The sequence below is a fragment of the Scophthalmus maximus genome, chromosome 11 (genome assembly GCF_022379125.1).
Source record: "Scophthalmus maximus strain ysfricsl-2021 chromosome 11, ASM2237912v1, whole genome shotgun sequence".
In the NCBI taxonomy this organism is placed as follows: domain Eukaryota; kingdom Metazoa; phylum Chordata; class Actinopteri; order Pleuronectiformes; family Scophthalmidae; genus Scophthalmus; species Scophthalmus maximus.
In genome coordinates this window covers 22,706,416-22,718,516 of record NC_061525.1, presented here as the reverse complement: position 1 = coordinate 22,718,516, position 12,101 = coordinate 22,706,416, and the positions used below count along the sequence as shown (strand labels likewise).

At 49.6% G+C, this 12,101-nt stretch overlaps 1 long non-coding RNA gene across 1 annotated transcript in view; it reads right to left on the bottom strand.

Annotated features, from left to right (window-relative positions):
• The window catches only part of LOC118299464, a 68,752-nt gene that overhangs the window by 15,495 nt on the left and 41,156 nt on the right, over window positions 1–12,101 (bottom strand). The gene's annotated exons all lie outside the window — the stretch shown is intronic.

Genomic DNA, 12,101 nt, shown 5'->3' with positions numbered 1-12,101 from the left:
GAGTGGTGTCAACCCTCAGCCAGGCCCCTTTCTCCCCCCCCCCCCACCCACTCACTAAGACATCCATCGCGCACCTTCACCTGTCAGCTTAGCGTACGCTCAGGTAATTAGCGCGGGGGGCCGACGCTGTGAGAGGGCGAGTGGGCGTCGCTCACCTTCATTATTTGTGTTGTGACAGGGGAAGTTACCGCTACATGTTGACTGTAGGAGCAACAGCGAGGGCTTGGCTGAGTCAACAAAGGCGGATGCTTTTTTTTATTTTTTTGTTTTTCTCGACGCGCACAATGCTCCCCACTGTCCTGCGCACACATGGGTGGAAGGGAGGAAGCCATCGAGGCCCGAGGATCACCTCCTCACCTGTGAGACGTGTGGCTGGCTGTGATTCATCTGTTGAGCAAGATGTGGGTTGAAACAATGTTTGCTTGGTGGAACAGCAAAATACAAAAGTTTCCAACAAGTCATCCCACGAACAACCTCAAATAGCGCCTCTACTGGTGACAGGCGGTACGCCACAAATACTTCTCCCCCTTCAGAGCATCTTGGGCTTCGAACGCATGGCTAATGAGCTTTTAAAGGTCAGGGTGATGGTGAGGGTGACATGGCGGGGAATCAACACGATTTCTTTACAGAATATAATATTATTTATTGACACAGGTCTGCCGTCTATAAAAAGACCACATAAGTCGTGACGACATGATTTTTTAAAACACAACATAAAAGATCGCCAACCTTTCACACCATTGCTTTATTGTAGAGCTGTGTGCGGCGCTCGTTGCCCGGCTGTCGCTCTCTCGCTCTCTCTCTCGCTCACAAACACATTGAGCGTCTGTCACAGTCAGTCTGACCGTGGGCAGCACCAGGGGAACCCCCCCCCCCCCCCCCCCCGCGTCAGTGTCCTGTTAAAGCGTCCATAAAGTTTTTACCGTCCTCTGCAGGCATCACGCTTCTGTTGCCTCCCACCACCACCACCAGTTTATCATCAGGAAATATCCTCCCGAGTAATACCCCCACCCATTCATGCACACACACTCACACACACACACACCCACACACACACACACACACACACACACACACACACACACACACACAAACGCACATAAGGCCTTTCTACTTACTCACTCAAGACAACCAGTAGTAGTGAATGTGGACGACTTACAGTACAGTCTGTACCTGATGTACCATTGTTACAGTAGAATTAAAGGAATTACGGTTGTTATTTCAAGCCCGCAGTCTGTTTTGTCTGCGAAGCTCACAGTTAAAACAGAACTCGTTCATGCCCCATGAATTTCAGTCCTGTACCTGTACCTGTGTGTCACATATACTGCTGAGACGATGATGCAATATGATTCCATGTGGCCTTTGTTCCAGGTCGAAGATTCACTAAGGGTGTGAAGATCGTATCAGACAGAACACAACGCACAAAACTTTACAACTCTGGGCAAGTGTTGTGCGGTTTCAACATATCATTCGGGCTGGGCCGGGACGATTTGATGTTTTTCTTTGCTGGATCCCTCTGCTCTGCGGACCTCCATTTTTTAACCCACACCCTAAACATCTCTCTCCCACTAGAGGACACAACTACAGATATGGGGAATTCCCATTCCAATGATCCACCCCCCGCCCAAAAAGAGGAAAATCCTGTACAACGCAGAAAACTCCCACACTCCACTTTCATCAAACAATTCACCCAGAACAGCAACATGTCAGTGACGGACATTGCTGATAATCATCGGAGGCAATTTTTTTTTTCAATCTACAAACTGAGAAAAGAAAGGAGAGAAAAGAAGGAGCATCAGCGCGATTCACTTCCCTTCATTTGCACAATCACCAGCACTAAGTGCTCAATCCCTTTCCTCGGTGCATCCCCCCTCGCTGATGTACCGAGGGATCCTTCAGCCTTAACGTATTTAGTGCGTTAATTACAGAGCTGCCCGCCTCCCTGTCTTCCCCCCTGATAGCTCACTCTCTGGTCAACATGTCTGGGAGACGCCGACTCTGCCTCCCGCCCTCCCGGCTCTCAAGCTCATAAATCAAACCCGTGAGCGCGCGTGTGTGTAGATACTGTATATATGTGGTGTGTGTGTGTGTGTGTGTGTGAGTGTGTGCATTTTTGCTGCAGGGATATTGAAGGGGCTTGTTATGGAAGTCATGATCACACTTGGCTCGGGGGTTGTGTATCCGTCTGCCGAGGAGACGGGGGGGGGGGGGGGGTAATAGACCTGTCAGTTGTGTTTTTCAACCCCAGGAGCTACCGTGTGCTGCCATGTCCAAAATCACTGCAGGCTCTCGCGAAAGAAAAGAAGAGAAGAAGAAAAGCCCCACAGACCTCCGTGAAGATCCTTGTGTATTGAAATGTCCCGAAACGCAACAGTGCAACATGTTAGAATCCACTCGCTTGATCGCCGACTCCGGCCCGAGGACACGGAACAAGAACAACGAGTTTGAAACGGGCTGAAACACAAACGCAAAATGTTAAAATGATCGTTTCATGTCCGCTGGATCTTTCAGAAACGTATTATTTCCACTTCGTCGCGCTCCACCAATCATTTCTGTCCAAGGTGTTCCAACGAACCAGCTCGCCCTGTTGCTGTGCAGATACTCAAACCTCGTGCGCTCATTTCTAAGCTCGAAAAGGCGGGAGAACGGTTTTCTATTTTACCACGACATGCGGACAAATCAGTAGGAAGTAGGTATGAAAACACAGGGGGTGGTGGGTGTACGATCAGAGTTCCTCTGCGACCATAACTCACTGTGAGGCACAGCTGAGTACATGGGGGTCATCCGTACCAAATCCAGCAAAGCTTCCCGAAGCCCGTTCTCTTTTTCTTTTTTCTTCTTCCTCTCTTTCCTTCTTCCTGCCGCAGTGACCTAGTCTGCCCTTTCGAGAGACGCGCGCACATTTGCCATTTTAGACGGGGAGAATTTTTTTTGGCCACGGCGCCGCTTCCTCGCCCCGCGCTCACAAATCAACAGCTCTCGCGACGAGGGGAGAGAGGACGCGGCCCACAGGGGGAGAGAGGACGCGGCCCACAGGGGGAGAGAGGACGCGGCCCATAGGGGGAGAGAGGTCGCGGCCCACAGGGGGAGAGAGGACGTGGCCCACGGGGGGAGAGAGGACGCGGGCCAATGGGGGAGAGAGGTCGCGGCCCACAGGGGGAGAGAGGACGTGGCCCACGGGGGGAGAGAGGTCGCGGCCTACGGGGGGAGAGAGGACGTGGCCCACGGGGGGAGAGAGGACGTGGCCCACGGGGGGAGAGAGGTCGCGGCCCACGGGGGGAGAGAGGTCGCGGCCTACGGGGGGAGAGAGGACGCGGCCCACAGGGGGAGAGAGGACGCGGGCCAATGGGGGAGAGAGGTCGCGGCCTACGGGGGGAGAGAGGACGGGGCCTACAGGGGGAGAGAGGTCGTGGCCTACAGGGGGAGAGAGGACGTGGCCCACAGGGGGAGAGAGGACGCAGCCTACGGGGGGAGAGAGAACGTGGCCCACAGGGGGAGAGAGGACGTGGCCCACAGGGGGAGAGAGGACGCAGCCTACGGGGGGAGAGAGAACGTGGCCCATAGGGGGAGACAGGACGTGGCCCATAGGGGAGAGAGGACGTGGCCCATAGGGGAGAGAGGACGTGGCCCATAGGGGGAGAGAGGACGCGGCCCATAGGCGGAGAGAGGACGTGGCCCATAGGGGGAGAGAGGACGCGGCCCACGGGGGGAGAGAGGACGTGGCCCATAGGGGGAGAGAGGACGCGGCCCACATGGGTAGAGAGGACGTGGCCCATAGGGGGAGAGAGGACGTGGCCCACAGGGGGAGAGAGGACGCAGCCTACGGGGGGAGAGAGAACGTGGCCCATAGGGGGAGACAGGACGTGGCCCACGGGGGGAGAGAGGACGTGGCCCATAGGGGGAGAGAGGACGCGGCCCATAGGGGGAGAGAGGACGCGGCCCATAGGGGAGAGAGGACGCGGCCCATAGGGGGAGAGAGGACGTGGCCCATAGGTGGAGAGAGGACGCGGCCCACGGGGGGAGAGAGGACGCGGACGAGATTCTACGACGAGTTGTCTTTTTTTTTTCTATCTCTCAAACGTCTGGAAAGTTTTCAAGTTGTGACGGCCCTCGCTCCTATTCGGGCGAATGCTCATTTGAAGGTTTGAATGTTTTTTCTTTCCTCCGTACTGTGGAAAGAAAGCTGCAGTGTAACACAAGTGATATACTTCACAGGATTTCTCCTCACGGATGTGATTTTCTACACTTCTCTTTCACCACCGCCCGGCCCGTCGCTGCCCCCCCTCCCTCCCTCCCTCCCAGGCTTTCACTCAGGGTTTTCCCTAATGGCAAAGAGCAGCCCTCCGAATGCACTTAATTTAGGCTACATGAAAAAGTGAGCTCAATAGGCCTGTAATCCACATTTTACACCGAGGCTTGAGTTTGTAAGGGGGGGGGATCAAGTGAGTGGCTGAGCAATTACGTATTTGTTGAAAGTCCATTTCATAGGTCTGTGCCCGGGTGAAATCAAATGAGCTGTGTGTGTGTGTGTGTGTGTATGTGTGTGTGTGTGTGTGTATGTGTGTATGTGTGTGCGTGTGTGTGTGTGTGTGCGGGTGTGTGTGTGTATGTGTGTATGTGTGTGCGCATGTGTGTGTGTGTGTATGTGTGTGCAGGCTCGTCTGTGTATCATTGGGGGGGGGGGGCTTCTCCCCCTTCTCACAAGAGACTATTTCGGTCACGTATTCTCCATAATTTCTGTCAAATTATGTTTTCTCTTCCCGTCGAAGAGCAAAAGAAAACTTCCTCGCTGTCACAATAACTCCATTGAAGACTCCTTCTTCAACTTCAATTCCTTTTTGACACAAATCCTCGCCCGGGATGCTTTCCTGTGCTGACAGCGGCATCCACTTTCCTTTTCTCTCTCTATGGGTGGACACCCCTTCTTTCCACAGTGTGTGTGTGTGTGTGTGTGTGTGTGTGTGTGTGTGTGTGTGTGTGTGTGCGTGTGTGTGTGAAAGGACTTAATGTCACTTAAGCGATGTTGCCCGGGCCATGCAGGCAGGTAATGAGCTCAGGTGAGCGATCTCTTCTCTCTTCAAATATGTCGACTTATAGGGGGGGGGGGGGGGGGGGGGGGGGGGCAGGAGGATGGGTACCTGTGATTGGCAAGCTGCGAGGGGAGCTTCTATTTTCTCAACAGCGTTCAGCCTCTCCTCCGTCAACTGCTCTGACAGCGGCAGCATGTCAGTGAACCGGGGCGAAGGGGGGCTGATGTCAGGGAGCAGCCAGGGGTCAGCCGTCAGCTCCCGGGGGGGGGGGGGGGGTTGGGGGGCGGAGTCAACGGGGCGGAGGGTGGAGCCGGTGACACCGGCGTCCCTCTGCCAATCGTTACCGAACCCGCCATTGTGAATGGAATAAAGCAAAATGTTCTTTTGTAACGTGGCAAAAACATCCTTTTTTTTTTTTCCATTGAAAAAATGTTTCGATGGAGATTAAACTCTAAAACTAGCTGCCGTCACTGGGGTCGGATCGCGGCCCGGACAGCTGTGCTCATGGCAAAGAGGCGCATGCAAGCTGCTGCATGCGAGGCAGATGCATGTGTGTGTGTGTGTGTGTGTGTGTGAGTGTGTGTGTGTGAGTGACTCATCCGTTGGTTATTCAAAGGAAAAACACACCAGCGCACACTGGAGAGATTGTCATAAATAACCGACGTGAATCACAGATCGCGCCTTCGACATGAGTGGTTTTTGTGGGCAACTTCGGGGCAAAATGACTTCAGGCTTTAATAATAATAAGTTCTATAATAAGAGTAATTCGAAAAGGATGAATGCAGCGTGTGTTGTGCTGCTGCTGTGTCTGACAAGGAAAGGGCTGAAATAACAAGAATAAGGTTGTAACAATAATAAAAATAATAATAAGGTGAACGTATGAATTGTTTTACAAGGTGTAGTTTGAGGCATAAATAAAAAAAACATGTTGCCTTAAAGGTTGTAATATATCAAATATTAATTGGCCGCTGTTCTTCACTGGAGTACAGTTTTTGAGTATTTGTACTTTACTTGAGCGCTAGTTTTTCTTGGAACCTTTTTACTTTTGACTCCACTTCATTTCTACGAAGGCCCTCGTTGCTCGTCACATTTGCGTTGAAGTCAGCGGATGATTATTTTTTTCTTCTTCACAAAATGCAAAACTCCATAAACTGTGTCTATGCAGTTTCTGCGTGTATCTCGATTGTCCAAGTGGTGTTGTGACGTATCGCTACCTCGCACACGCGCTACTAGAGACAGGTAGCTAGCGAGAGAGACGACGTCATCGGCAGGTGGTTGTCTTGGTCCAAGACTGGTCACATGTACTAATAATATTAATAATGCATTTTATTTATAGGCGCCTGGTAGTTTAGTGTTTGTTCTCTGAGCAACAGAGTTCCTTTTTTTCTTTCTATCACTCGTCCGTCCACATGATTCAGGTTGTTTTTTGCATGTGCACTGGTGCGCTGCTTATGAATCCTTATTAAAATACTTATATAATAACCAGCATTTAATTATATCTTATTTGAAATGAAGATGTTTCTCAACCCTGACAGATGAACCTGAAACATTGTTTTGCTTGACGAGGCTCGGACATGTCAAGTGAGTGTTATGAAATAGTCACAGTAAGTTCGCCAGGGAGGTTTTCACGTTTTTTCGTCCGTGACCTTTTGGTCTGTTTTGCTCTGTTCTGTTTTTTAGCCCGATTACTCAAAAAAATACAAAACGCATTTTTTACGGAACTTGTTGCAAGGATGGAACATGGGCCACGAAAAGAACGCGGTAAATGTTGGCATGGATCCAGACAAAAGGGCGGATTGATCGAATTTAAAGTTAGTTAGCTAGCTAGCAATAGCAGCTGTGTCGATCTCAGCTAGGTAGCCGCTGGCTAGCTGTCGTAGTAGGAGTTTGCTAATAGCTAGCGCACCTTTCTATTGAAAGAAATGAACAGCTGTTATCCCTCGGTTTGTTTTGAATCTCTTTCTTTTCTCTCTGTCCTCTTCAGACTTTACTTTCTTCTGGTCACCGGTCGGCAGATCAGCTGACAGATTCTCGTGCTGAGTCGTGATGGGCGGGTTGAGAGGGCCCGTCAGAGGAACTCTGTTCGGTCTCTCCACCGATGTATTTGGCCAATTTTTTAATTCATGCAATGACACCGATTACTTAGAAAACACAAAACCCCAGCGCTACGCTGGTGAGTACAGCATACTACGCGTTGAGATGAGGGGAAAGAAAGTACTTTGAATACTTAAAAGCAAGTACTCCTTGTACTTTAACTCAAGTAATAATTTGACAACTCTCACTTTTATTGCAGCAACATTCGACCAGGAGTATCTGAACTTCTACTCAAGTAGATGAAGCTGCGGACTTCGTTCTTTCAGTCCGCAGACGACGAACAACGCTCTGCACACGTGACGCGCGCGCTCCACCGAAGTCGGTTCCTCCCCGACTCGCTGTCACGAGGCGTCGGAAGGCGCCGCTCCGCGAAGAGCAAAGAGCTTCTTCTCTCCTTCTCCGTGTTTTTTCCCCAGTGCCGCCACAAAGGTGCATCCCCTCTTCCACCTGTTGTGGCTCTGGTTGCTATAAACACTCGAGTCACTCGAATTGAGCATGCAACGCTGTCGTGTTTCCTTCCAGATGCTATCTGCCCCGCGCCTGGCAGCGGGCCACGGCGCTCGGAGGGGGTGAGGCGCGCAGGCCGAGACACATGCACGAGTTACTCACTCTCGCCAGAGATGCGTTCAAGAGTTTGAAAAATTTTGGAAAATGTACGAGAAGTTGGACGTGGGGGGGGGGGGGGGGGGGGGGGGGGGTGGGGAGAGGGAAAATGAAAAGGAGGACGATATCTCCGTCTTTGAGGCCTTTGACAAGGTGAGCTCTCTCTCTCTCTCTCTCTCTCTCTCTCTCTCTCTCTCTCTGTCTCTCTCTCTCTCTCTCTCTCTCTCTCTCTCTCTCTCTCTCTCTCTCTCTCTCTCTCTCTCTCTCTCTCTCTCTCTCTCTCTCTCTCTCTCTCTCTCTCTCTCTCTCTCTCTCTCTCTCTCTCTCTCTCTCTCTCTCTCTCTCTCTCTCTCTCTCTCTCTCTCTCTCTCTCTCTCTCTCTCTCTCTCTCTCTCTCTCTCTCTCTCTCTCTCTCTCTCTCTCTCTCTCTCTCTCTCTCTCTCTCTCTCTCTCTCTCTCTCTCTCTCTCTCTCTCTGCCCCGGGGGGACTGCACAAACAACATTGCTGACTGGTGAAGCAGAAGAAGAAGAAGGGAAAAAAAAAAAAAAAGGCCCCGAGCCATCACTTAATATAGATAATTTCATAAGCACTTAAAGTTGATGAAACACGAGGGCATGGCAGATGTAAGAGAGATATTTTGTGCTTCATATCCGCGAGTGTGTGTGTGTGTGTGTGTGTGTGCGTGCGCGTTGATTGACAAAAAGACAGACACACTTCATCACGTCGGCCGGTGCCAAAAGGAAAGGCAGGCGAAAGAAAAACATTCTTCCACAATGCACAACAATCCTCAGACAATGGCGCTTTTATTGTGTTATGATTTTTGTTTTTTGTTTTTGTTCATCGGTCGAATCTCCGGGCTGTCAACCCTTCGGACGTGTGTGTGTGTGTGTGTGTGTGTGTGCGCGCTGCAGCTCTGCCCTCACATGCTCGGTATACAGACCCACGCCAGCTCCTGATTGGATAATTCATTATTTTTTCTTCGTTCAGTTAAAACATTTTTTTTTTTTTAAAAATTGCCGTCAGTCAACTTAATCCATCATGGGCGACACTGGGGCCTATCCCAGCATGCACTGGGCAGGAGGCGAGGAAACACCCTAACCGTACGCCACGGGTCACAAACACTGGCAGTTTAGAGTTTGTTCTCTGAGCAGCAGAGTTCTGATTCATTCTTTCTGCTTCTCGTTTCCTGCATGTGCACCGCTGCGCTGCTAACGAATCATTATTAAAAATAATGTCATCAGGATGACGCAGAAATGACAGAACTGCTTGTTTTTTAGCGGAACTTGTCGGAAGGGTGGAACACGAAAGAGCCCCGTAAACTTTGGCATGGATCCAGACAGAATGATGCAAAAAAAAAAAATCAGGCATATTTAGGGAACATACGTCTCTGAGTTTGTGCAAATCTGGTGCGGCTTGGTTGAGGTTAAGGGAACTTACTGTTTCTGTTGCTGGTCATCTTTTACTTTACTAATAATACGAAAAGTTCCCATCCGTTGGGATCATCCACGACTGAAGATTCTCAATTTATACCTGCAACATGCAGCTACAGCTTTTTTTTTTTTAGCATAATATCACATTTGTATGTATATAATAATGTATTTATGCAACTTTCAAGTAGTCTTGTCTTAAAAGTGGACAAAGGCAAAAATAATTCTGTAACTGGTTACTGACAGCAGTCATAACAGTGGGTGAGTTATTAATAAGTGTGTTGCATAATATTTGTCTTGCATAAAAAGCTTCAGATCATTTTTTTTTTGTGGAAAATGAGCTCAAAGTGAAAACAAGTTATTTTGACACATGACGATATTGTTCATACATTGGGGGGAGAATAATCAGTTATGCAGCGATATATATATATTTCACATACATTTCCCCGTGGCCGAGTTATAAATGAGGTAAATACACGGAAATGTTCCGAGGTCGAATAACGACGATAACTCGATTAACGGAGATCAAAGCATTATCATTAAATCAGGCGGTCGCTACAAACGCAGGGGCACAAAGTGCATTAGGGGCCATGATGATGTGTTTTCTTTCCTGTGGCGTGGGTGGCGATGATTCCATTTCCACGATGAACGGGGACGAGGTGCTTCCTGATTAGCCGACTGGAAAAAAAAAGTGGCCTCGCTATTAGGTTTGGGGATGAAGCAGCGAGGGAACGCCAAATGAAAGAACAAGAGAGAGAGAGAGAGAGAGAGAGAGAGCTCCAAAGGAACATGGTAACGGAGCCTCGGGGTCGGGGGGATTTTCCTCGCAGTCGAGGGGGCTTATTTGAATTGGATCTGCTGTTGATTGAAATGAATCGGCCCGATATCGCAACCTCCTTACAACTCGATCCCGGGGACAGATGGACGAGTCACCCGAGAGGACACTCTCTCTAATCCTCGCTCCTCTCATGTGCCGTGGCATTCGGAGAGATGTTGGGGACGGGGGGGGGGGAGGAAGAAAGAGGGATGGCAGAGACCGATGACCCCTCACACTCACACTCACACACACACACACACACACACAGAGTGTGACTCTTGGCTCCGGGGCCAATGTGATTTCACGGCGGACGGAGGAGCGCGGTCAGAAACAACAGCCAGGTGTCGGCGAGAGTGTTGTCTTAGTCTCGCGTCTCATCCGGGCGGTCGCGAGCGGCAGGGTGCCGGGGTCAAAGGTCAGCTCGTCAGACGCACTGGCTTTGACCCCCGTCGCCTCAACCTTCGGACCGGGGGGGGTCAGATTTCACTGGGTCGCAGAGAAAACCCTAAATAAAAAACTTTTGGAGGATGTGATCAGTTCTATTCATGATGACTCTACATAAATCATTTTTATAATTATCAGAATGGTTTTTTTAAAGCTATTATATCCTACATAAACAACATCACACCTGGAATTCCTCTTTGATACGTATTATTTGGAGCTAGTGGCACAAATTTGCCTCATGAGTTTTCCTCTTCTAACTCTTCCGCGGCCTCTCCCCGGTGTCTCCCCTCAGCGACGCCCCCTCTGGTATTTCACCAGCGCAGCTCCTGGGGCTCGCGTCCACTCGGGTCTGTCGTGAAGCTGCGAGACGTCATGAACGCCGATAGAGCAGGAAAAAAGACGCTGCTACTTCAGGCCGGGTCTGTTGCACAACTCAAAGAACTGAATGATTTACTCATCTGTTGCACTTTTGAATTATTTGAACTATTATGAATCCATGAATCTGTTTCTCTTTGAATTAGATTGGAATGTTCCTGATAGGTTGTGTAGGTGTTATTTGCAGGTACAGGCCTGTTGCATCATGTGCAACTTGTTTAACATCACCGGATCAAAAAAGGCCCAAACTATAAATAAAACTATAACTTATTATGTTATTATTATTCATTTCTACATTACTGTCGGGCTATTTACACAAACTGAAATGCAGTAAAAAATAAATATTTTACAACGTATAATCATCTGCCTTTTCTTTTCTTTCTTTTTTTACAACCTACATGTCACTATTTTATCTCTGATTGATAATAGTATGTTTCCTTTTTCCTACTAACAACACAAGTGTCAGTTTTATGTGACAGCCTAACACTCGGTCAAAATAAATAAATATCCATGCGTCATTTATAGAATATGACGAAACAACAACAACACTACATGGGTAAAAGTTGACAGTCGAAAAAGAGCAGCTGTCCACCGTCGTACGGTCGTACGGTAACATGTCCGACACAAGGATCTGTCCCACAGGCGTGGGGAAGAAAACAAAAAATCAAAAATGAATTATGCTTTTGGACCAAATGTTGTAATATGTTCAAACAGATCCAACATGAACTCACACTGTCTACAGCGTGAGTTCCTCTGGTACTCACACTGGTATTCGGGGTGAGTCAGTGGACCAGAAGACACAATGGGGACTGTTGTTCCAAAAACGACACCGTCCTTGGATACAAAACCGAAACGGTTGCTATCTTTATCAACACTGGCTCTCTGGTAGAAAACACATCTGGTAAAAAAAAAAAAAGAAGAAGAAGAAAAGAAAAGCCGTGAGTGGCCGCCGCAAACACACAAAGAACGCCAGTGTTCCGCCCTTGACTGGCAACATCTGCGGGACGTAAATGATTTAGTGAAACACCGGGGGCAGGGCGCCGTGCGCGTCCAACGTCGGGCTGCGTGGCGGAGCGCAGAGAGAGAGCGAGAACATACGTCTGCACGCGTGTGCTGCTGCATGCACTTTGCAAGAGGCCCGAATGCAAACGTGTTGCACGTGCATGCACCACGCGGCGTGCACGTGCACGTGCACACACACACGCCGGTGCATGCTGGGTGTCGCGGCTTCTTCGCCGAGCGTGTTGCACGCGCTTCTTGTGCGGGGTTACCCAAACAGAGCGGCAGCCAAGAGACGGCACCTGATACCT